At 38.7% G+C, this 9477-nt stretch overlaps 1 long non-coding RNA gene across 1 annotated transcript; it reads right to left on the bottom strand.

The window, feature by feature from the left end:
* Nucleotides 1–551: 551 nt before the first annotated feature.
* Nucleotides 552–6020, bottom strand: LOC140937311 (uncharacterized). The gene is made up of 4 exons (XR_012165455.1): nt 5957–6020; nt 2647–2743; nt 1463–1846; nt 552–787 (listed from the first exon to the last, which is right to left on the bottom strand). It is a non-coding gene; the product is annotated as an uncharacterized lncRNA (long non-coding RNA).
* Between the last annotated feature and the right edge of the window lie 3457 nt (nt 6021–9477).

The following is a 9477-nucleotide window of genomic DNA, read 5'->3' as shown; positions in this document are numbered from 1 at the left end:
TTCTGCCATATCTTGCAATGAATGCACTTGCGGCCCGATCATGGCTATGGATAAACCCAGAGCCCGGAGCACTAGCCTGTTCCAGGTGTTCAGATAGTAGAGTACAGTGTTCAAATGGTGGGGGAGTCAGTTAACACGCTCTACTGTCTGAACGCTTGGAACAGGCTAGTGGAGCACTTATTTATTTTTTGTGAATTTCTGGAGAATGAAGGGCGGTGGGGGGGAGGGGGGAGGTGAGAGAAAGGCACCGGGCTTCCCTCCTTCTTATACAGCACTTGTTATAATACATAAATTTATTGGAGATCCACGTACTGTATACTGTATATTTTGTAAGGAGAGGTGTTAAGGAAAAGGGGGCTGCAATAGTAAACCCTTCTTTGATTATTGTTATTTTCCAATATGGTCACTTTATTGAAAACGCAAGTTAGTGTCAAACTTAATACCGCTATCGATCCCAGTGGATCAAATAAACCCCACAAGACGAGAAAATAGCACAACTTTTGGTGTTATTCCTGATAAGAATTTCCCTTTTTCCTCATCGTTCCAGCAAACTATTACGTTGACAATTATGGTACTTGCATGTAGCATTGTCAAACTTAACTAACCCTGTGGTTCAATTAATTCAATCTTGGCTGAAAGTTATACTGTACAAAGTAATTCTTATGGATGACAATGGCACAAAACTTCCCATTTGTTTATTTTATTGTTCAAATGGCAGTCTTGACTGAATTTGACCGTAAATAGTTTAGTGGCAACTTGATCCCATCTGATCTGGAACCAGGGCAGGCTGAAAGACAAAATGTGAAAAAAATTAAAAGAAATTTCGTTTTGAGCTACAACACCCCCTGCCACGCCCCCAAACCACCAACACAGCCAATTTTATGCTAATAAATAGCCTGTATACAGACCCCCTCCCTCCCTGCAGGAAAAAATCGGAGAAGGGAGGGGGGGGGGTAGTGCACACAGGCTAGCTGATAAAGAGAGAGACTGGAACTCTCAAAATTGAAGCACAATTCTCCAACCGCACGTTTATGGTATATCTATGTGTTACTGGCAAAAATTATCAAGACAGTCAATTTAGAAAAGTCTTTGGCAGTTATAAAAGATGTGCAATATTCCTGCTTCCTGCTCAGAACGAGCTGAGTTTCATAAATTGTGCACAAGGTGAATGTTAAGTGTAAACAAAGTTTCTCTACTGCACTTGCTTACCACAGGGTGCAAAGAAAGTCAGTTTTACAGCTTGCCATTCAGGCAAGCTGTAGCTAGCATGTACTAGCCTAAAAGTCATTTCAATTAGCCCGAAAAAAAATTTGATGAGCAGGATTGATTACAGTTCTTCTGTTTTTCAAATTTCTAAAAAAATATCACTTGCCCATCGGGCAAAAACAGAATTCACTAGCCCAATAGCAAAATCCACTAGCCCCAGGCTATCGGACACCACTTTCTTTGCACGCTGGCTTACCATTAGTTCATGAATGCCTGGTGAATGGATCTCTTGCTTGTGTTGAAATGATGGCATCCGCCTTTGTTTTTTGAAGGTGACCATGGTGACCGGGACGAGGCAGTGTTGCTTTTCTACCCATTGACTGTCTAACCCAACTCCAGTCAGAAGAAGCCACCCCCAACATTCTTGTGCTGTAGGAAGTGATACATGTACATCTCCATCCAAGAGGATTAAGGAGTGAATTTGGCTAGCCACGTATATTTAGGGGCTATCTACTGTGTTTGACTCCTCAACTAGTACAGCAAAACACTGGCCCATTTCCAACCTGTCTTAAGCTTGTCATGGCTAACTGGAGGGTGGCACTGGTTTCTTCTGCAAAGTCTCTAGCAGTGTACACAGTTGCTGTGTGGATAAAATGAATACAATAAAAATTCTTTTATACTGCTCTTCAAAAGCTGGAGCTGGCTATTTGTGCAAGCAAAACTTGAATCCAACTTCCTTCTTGAAGGAATGGTTTCAATTACCAAAAATAACACTAGTACAGTGAATGTACTAGTAGGATGTCTAGTCCTCTAGGCTTTTGACTAAACATGAATGGAATCATTACACTGAGAAAAGATTGATTTCCGGCATGAAATGGTTTAATCTTAAGTCTCTGCCTTAGCCATTAGAATGTATCATCTGGGCTGGTAATTAGCAGTGTGTGCAGATTAGGCAGCCAGAAAAAACTAGACATTGCGATTTTCTCCCCATTTGTGTGAAAAAAAATCCAGGACATAAAATCAATACTGATCTGGTACAACCGACCAGTCTCGGTGAGATTAAGAACTTACAAAAACACCAGCCGAAGAATTTTCTACCTTTTCTCGCCATTACCAACCTTTTACAGAGCAGAAATCATGCAGGGACTACATTCTGTGATTTGATACCGTTCATTCCTTTATTGACCCTGTTTATTGTAACCGAGGCGGTGTCTGGCATGGGCTTTTTGACCAGTCCCCATAATTCTCTTAAGGGTCAGTGAGATCTTGAGGTGGTTTTCACCTTTGAGATCCAGCTGCAATGCTAAAAGGTCCTTTGGCTCTTCTTTTAAGATTAGGGATGGGTTTCAATTCAGGCATATAATTATGTGAACAGCTTATACTTCAGCACACCCCATATCAAGTACACAAAATAATAGACTACTGTAAGCATTTACATACCACAAGTAAAAATAATGTTTCCACTTCCTTTCCCCAGAAGATGCTGCAGGTGATTGTTTATGTGGTCTGTCAGAATGTGGCATAAGTAGTGGTCCCCCTGGAATTCAAGAAGGAAAATCAACACTGAAACCTAAACTTGAATGAGGCAATCTTGAGGTTGTCTATATGTTCAAAAAGACTGTCTGCTTGACAATCGGAGGAAAAGACCTGTGATGAATCTTAAAACCTTGTTGTGTATGTCCAACAGTTTAATTCTCTGATCAACTAGGAGAATAATAAAGTTTACATCTCCAACAACATTAGTACCATGCTGTGGAGATTGAAGGATTAATCACTTGCTTATAATACGGAATCCTTTATTTCAATATGTGGAATAGACAGAAAAGGCCAACATAAACTGCAGCAATTAACAATCTTTGGGCTATACAAACAAGTATGGAGGGTCAATGGTTTTTTGTTCCAGTGTACTCCTGTGATTATCTTTGCTTTGCAATGCAACAGTGTCTCGATGACTCACACTTTGTTTCTGATAGATGCCGACATTTATTATTCCATTTCACATTTCATTACTCCCCCCAAACGTGAGTTTAACACAGTGTTTTTAATCTGTTTTGCTTTGAACAAGTGTGAGCAGCACAAGATGAACAATTATTCTGATGCATTCAGCTGAATTCTGAATGGCTGAATTGTTATGTTGCTAAGGGAATGTCATGCTTGATTCCGTGTGGGTTATGTAAACACAAGACCAATTGCCATGTCTACGAAACGAATATAGGAGGAAACTTGTACAACCTCATGAAAAGCCTTTATTGCAACTCGACATGTTCCATCAAAATCGGTGAAAACAAAACACAGCCTTTTTCATATTCCAGAGGTGTACTCCAAGGCTGTATTTTAAGCCCTCTTTTATTTAACCTCTATTTAAACAATCTACCACATTTTATTTGAAAACACCTTACCTGACCCAGTGTAGCGTGCTTGTTTCGACTCATGCTTTTAAGAACGAGTTATGTCATAAGGTATGTGTGGCGTGCTTGTTTTGACTCGTGGCACGATTAGACTTCTGGAGAATGAATTTTGTTCTTCCAAATGGGGAAAAAATAAATTCACTTTTGTACGCAGATGATTTAGTTATTCTATCAAGATCGAAAACTGGATTACAGAACTGTTTAAGTTTAAATGCGCTTTCCTTGTATTGTGACAAATGGAAGCTAAAAATTAATCCGAAGAAAACAAAAATTATGATATTCCAGAAAGGTGCAAAAAAATCTATTGACATCAAATTCAACATAGGCAGTGAGTCAATTGAAATTGTCCAAGAATACACTTATTTAGGTACACGTTTAACTCTAACGGGAAACTTTACACTTGCACTCGAACGCTTAAAAGAAAAGGCCCTTCACGCATTTTCTAGTATTCAGAAGCGGACAATTCTTAACAAACTTAATCCTAATACCGCATCCCATATTTTTGACACCATGGTATTCCCAATCTTAAGTTACAACAGTGAGGTATGGGGAGTGTACACCAAGCAAGATTTTAAAAAATGGGATAGCTCCCCAATAGAAAAAATCCACCTCAAATTCTGTAAACGTTACTTAGAGGTAAACAATAAGGCCTCTAACATAGCTTGCAGAGCTGAACTTGATAGATTGCCGCTGCTTATCCCGATAAATCAGAAAATTATGAAATATTTTGTTTACCTCAACAACAAAGATAATGACTCTATAGTCAAACAGTCTTTCCTTATGTCAAAAAATCTACATTCAGGATATTTTTCCAATTTCATAAACATGTTTGAACAATACAATCTAACCAGTTTAGATGCTCAGTCTCTAGGTAATGATAAAATTAGACGATATACCACAGAAATGAGAGAGAAATATCTATCTTTTTGGCGGCACAGCCTTGAAAATTCAAAAAAACTAGAATTTTATAAAACTTTTAAAGATGAATATTCTACATCTGATTATCTCTACCAGCTAAGACATTATGACGAACGACAGAATTTTGTTAAATTTAAAATAAGTAATCACAAACTTATGATTGAACATGGTCGATATCAAATCGATCATTTGCCAAGAGAAAATAGATTACGTCCCTTATGTAACTCAAATCAGGTAGAAGATGAGATTCATTGCCTCTTTCAATGTGACAAATACTCAGTACAGAGACAGGCATTTATTAATCAAATCAATCGAATAATACCTGACTTTGACAAGAAATCATCTCCAGAAAGCATAAAACTGATAATGAATTCGAAGGAACATCATGCTAGTTATGACGTTTGTTTCCTCCAGTATAAAAATACGTGATTCACTGTTAGTAATGTAACTGAATTTTTCTAGATTTTTATTAGTGCTGTTTGTTTTATATTTTGATTGTCATATGCATGCTTTTTGCATACTGTAAAATGATGCGGTCATGCAAATAAAGCAATTTATTACCATTACGAAACGAAAGCGGTCTGTTCTCTTAACAAAGGACATGCAAACCATTATTTCACCTTTAGAGAAAGGCGAGAAAGGAACAACAAATTTAGCACTCGCGTTTAAAATCAGCAAGCAGCAGATCTCAGGTATACGCAAAAACAATGCGAAGGTCCTGAAATTCACCGACAGCATCGAGATAAGCGAAGGATAATTGAAAAGAAATGCTAGAGAAATATTGACAACATCGACCCTATCCAAATAATGCAGCTTCGAAAAAATGATGGACTTTGCTCAGCTGTTTGCTATGCCACCACGTTGTTCGTTAAAACAAACTAGTATGCTTGAACATTTTAGAGTGCTGTAAATGCACGAACATGTGAAACAGGACCTTTTTTTTATTTGAAAATACATAACATACAGACTGTACAAAAATGCAAGTAGGACCTCACTGGTAACGAAATTTTGTTTTCTCTACTCCCTGTTTTTACATTATTGCCTCGTTGATATTCATACGTTCGATTATCCGGACTATTTACTATTTAAGTCGAGGTTCGACCGTAAGAGAATTCTGTGTGTATGCTTTGGCTATGTTCCTCGATGATCTTCAAAACAATTTTAAAATACATATTTTTTTTGGTTGTTGTTGTTTGTTTTTACTACATTCTGCAAATTATATTCAGACAGGTGTTGTGGTCCGGTTTTAGCACGCAGGTTCGATACTACCGTATTTTATTCATATTGTCTTGAGTTTCATTAGTGTTATAAGAATAAACAACACAAGCTTGTAAGCACAGCTGCCATGAGAGACGAGAACGGATTTCGCAATACAATTTGTACTGCAGTGTCCAATGAATGTAACACTGTAACTGTTTGCTTACCGATTATAACGATGTACAAAGAAACCCTGAATCTTGGAATATTCCTTGCTCGATCCCTCTGCGACTGAGATCCTGGAGATCGCCATATTTGATTTTAGACACAACTGAATTATGGGTGCAGCACAGGTCACCCAGATAGTTAGGGCCTGTTGATAGATGCTAAAAAAGGTACCTAGCTAAGAATTCCAGCCGTTGGCTAGTGTAGCTATCTAACTTACCGCCATACAGTAGTGGTGACGCACGCAAGCATTGAAGTCAGTGCATACTTTTTGTTTGTTATACTCCTCCCATATTAGTTGTTGGGACAAGGGCCTCAGAAGCAGGTGGGGGGGGGGGGGGTTTCAGGGGAAAGGGGCGTGATTCGCTGGCCAACCTCTACCACACTTGAACGAACCTTAGCCACTCTAAGGTCTTTTTGGTAATTCAGAAGTTAAGTCAATTTGGAGACCATAGAGAAGACATCCATTTTTTACAGAGCCTCTTAAGTTGTAGGGTACCTTTTTCCAAAATCAGACAGATATATATATATATATATATATATATATATATATATATATATATATATATATATATATATATATATATATATATATATATATATATATATATATAATTTGCACGGGCTCTCTTGCCAAGAGAAGGTGTCTAGGTTCAGCATGCTTCTCTCCGTTACGGAACCTCCCTTGCGGTTTCGCACTGGAAATTAAGGATGGCACTTATGGTTGAGTACCGATCCAGCCGGCTCGACCAAAACAAGCCATTTGATGTCTCTGCTCTTGCGCGAATTTTATTACGTATATGACGTGGGTATGTCGTCAATTAATTAATTAATGATTAGTTGTTTTTCGTGAGCAATAGTTTGGCGTTTTTGTGCATAACGCGGAAAACTATGACTCTTATTGTCTTTCTAACCCCACATTTTGAGGTTTACTTGTGCTGCACGTGTCCTTCTGCAAACTTGTCTGTCACTCAGTAGAGAATTGTTCGTTTCTGATTTTATTGCGCGCAAAAGCAGAGACATCACCGCTTATATCATCAGAGAAAAACGGTTCTTTAGTGGCAATTAAGTTAAAACTTCAAAAGTAGCACAAGCTAGCCTCAAATTGTAAGGATAGAGAGACATTTAGATTTAAAGTTTTCCGCGTTAACACAAAAAACGCCAAAGAATTGTGCACGAAAATAAGTACAATCCATAAATCAATCTATTGATGCCATACCCACGTCATACACGTAATTGTCAATTAATGGTATATAAAGAGTTGTGACACATAGTTAATGCAATAAGTCCAACGGCGCGTAAGCGACCGGACAAGCTGAAACTGTAAAATCCGCTGAAGAAGACAGTAAAGTCGAAACCGGTCCGGAAAATGGCTTGTTTTGGTCGAGACGGCTGGATCGGTACTCAACCATAAGTACCATCCTTAATTTCCAGTGCGAAACCGCAAGGGAGGTTCCGTAACGGAGAGAAGCACTGAACCTAGACACCTTCTCTTGGCAAGAGAGCCCGTGCAAATTATATATATATATATATTTTTTTTTTTTTTTTTTTCATAGATGTCTTGCTAGCCTTTTAAGTGTATGTTTACAACAAGTACATGGCTATTTCTACGTGTTAAAATGGATTGAAAATTCAGGGTACAACCCATTCTATACTAATGACGTAAATCAATGTTAACATAGTAAATCTGGTAGTCATGGGGCTCCAAATGCAAATTTGTTTAATTTTCCGTTTCTCCTGGTCGATTTTGGTAAAAGTGTTGTGTTCATCTGCGAATGAGCTCCAGCAAAACTCAAATGCTTCTAGAGAAGACTGTACTCCACAAATATTGGCTGTTTTGTTAGAAATTCATCGTGTTTACATTTGACCTTTGCGGCCTTTTGTCTTTTGTCTGTCATTCGTAAACAATAGCTAAAACAATGAAACTACTCTGTCGACCAATTAGCGCTTCTGGCCGGATTCCGGAGAGATTTTACGTCATCAGTATGGAATTTCTGTCGCTGAGCCGCAGACGTTCCTCCTCGCGAAACGTCGCTCAGCGGCGATGAGCGAGGAGAAACTTCTGCCGTTCGCAGGCTAGGCAGCACTTTTCCGGTTTGCAATCCAATCATCGTGGAGTGTAACTAAATGTCGTGGGTCGTAGGTAGTGGGTAGAGGTCGTGGGTCGTGGGTAGTGGGTCGTGGGTGTGGGTGTGGGTAAATGTCGTGGGTAAAAAGAAGGTCTCTCAAACAAAGTAAAAAATTGAAAAATTAAATAGCAAAAAGTTGTAAAATTCATGAAACGAAAATCTCCGCGTACATACCAGTCATATTCCCCTTCCCCGCGATCAGTAAAGCTAATAAGCTAATCCTTTAGTACAAACGAACACCAAAAGGCATTTAGGTGAAAAATCACCGAAAGAAACCCTTTACACCATGTAAACCTGGAGCAGGCTATAGAAAAACTGGAGACTGAACTGCTTTTCTCAAAGATGCCAACATTCTTGACTGAAACGTCCTTTCAGTTTAAGGAATGATATGTCGAATCGTTACAGCAAAGATTTTGTACGCAAAACAAAACAAAAAACAAAACGAGAAAATTGTATTTCCGTACGGCAATGAAATTTAAATACAGTTTCGCCTTAACCTGAAAGGTTGGGAATGATGGTGGTTCCTTCGTAAGGTAAGAGACCTAAAACTTCTTTAAGAAAGACTTCTATCCAAAGATATGAAATACCTCAAATCTGTCCTTTTTCCCTCCCCTTTCTCACGTTGATCGCATTCCATCGTGTTAAAAAATCTTAGCTGTTCACTGAATTGTAGAGCGAATAAAGATTGATAAAGAGCAGTTATTTCCATTCAGCGATTCAGAGTTGTCTCATACTTTCTGCAAATTGCAGGTGTTATTTACGTCTGTTTCGTTTATTTCGCGGCGATAGCTCAGGTATGGATAAATCTTCATCGGCAACATGCCTTTTATACAGTGATGTTGTGAAAGGGTAACCAAGTCCCACGTAGCTAAAGAAATATCAGGAAGAGTACGAAGAAGCCGTGACAAAAAAGGCAATTAAGGAGTTTGAGATTATCGTTTCATAAATATTTTACAATGTTTTTCCTTTTTTTTTTCCCTTCAAATACTTTACTTTATCATTTTTTTCTACACTTTTTTTACCCACGACATTTACCCACACCCACACCCACGACCCACACCCACGACCCACACTCAAGACCCACGACCCACGACCCACGACATTTAGCTACAATGTCGTGGGTCGTGGGTAGTGGGTAGAGGTCGTGGGTCGTGGGTCGTGGGTCGTGGGTGTGGGTGTGGGTGTGGGTAAATGTCGTGGGTAAAAAAAAAATATTGAAAAAAAATGATAAAGTAAAGTAATAGAAAAAAGGAAATAATAGAAAAAATTGTCAAATATTTATGAAACGAAAATCTCCAACTCCTCATTTGCCTTGTTCGTCACGGCCTCTTCTTCGTCCACTTCCTGATATTTCCTAAGCTACGTGGGACTTTGCTCCCCTTTCACAACATCAC

This window comes from Porites lutea, chromosome 5, assembly GCF_958299795.1.
Source record: "Porites lutea chromosome 5, jaPorLute2.1, whole genome shotgun sequence".
Taxonomy (NCBI): domain Eukaryota; kingdom Metazoa; phylum Cnidaria; class Anthozoa; order Scleractinia; family Poritidae; genus Porites; species Porites lutea.
The sequence above is the reverse complement of the archived record's forward strand: the minus strand, read 5'-3'. Positions and strand labels throughout refer to the sequence as shown.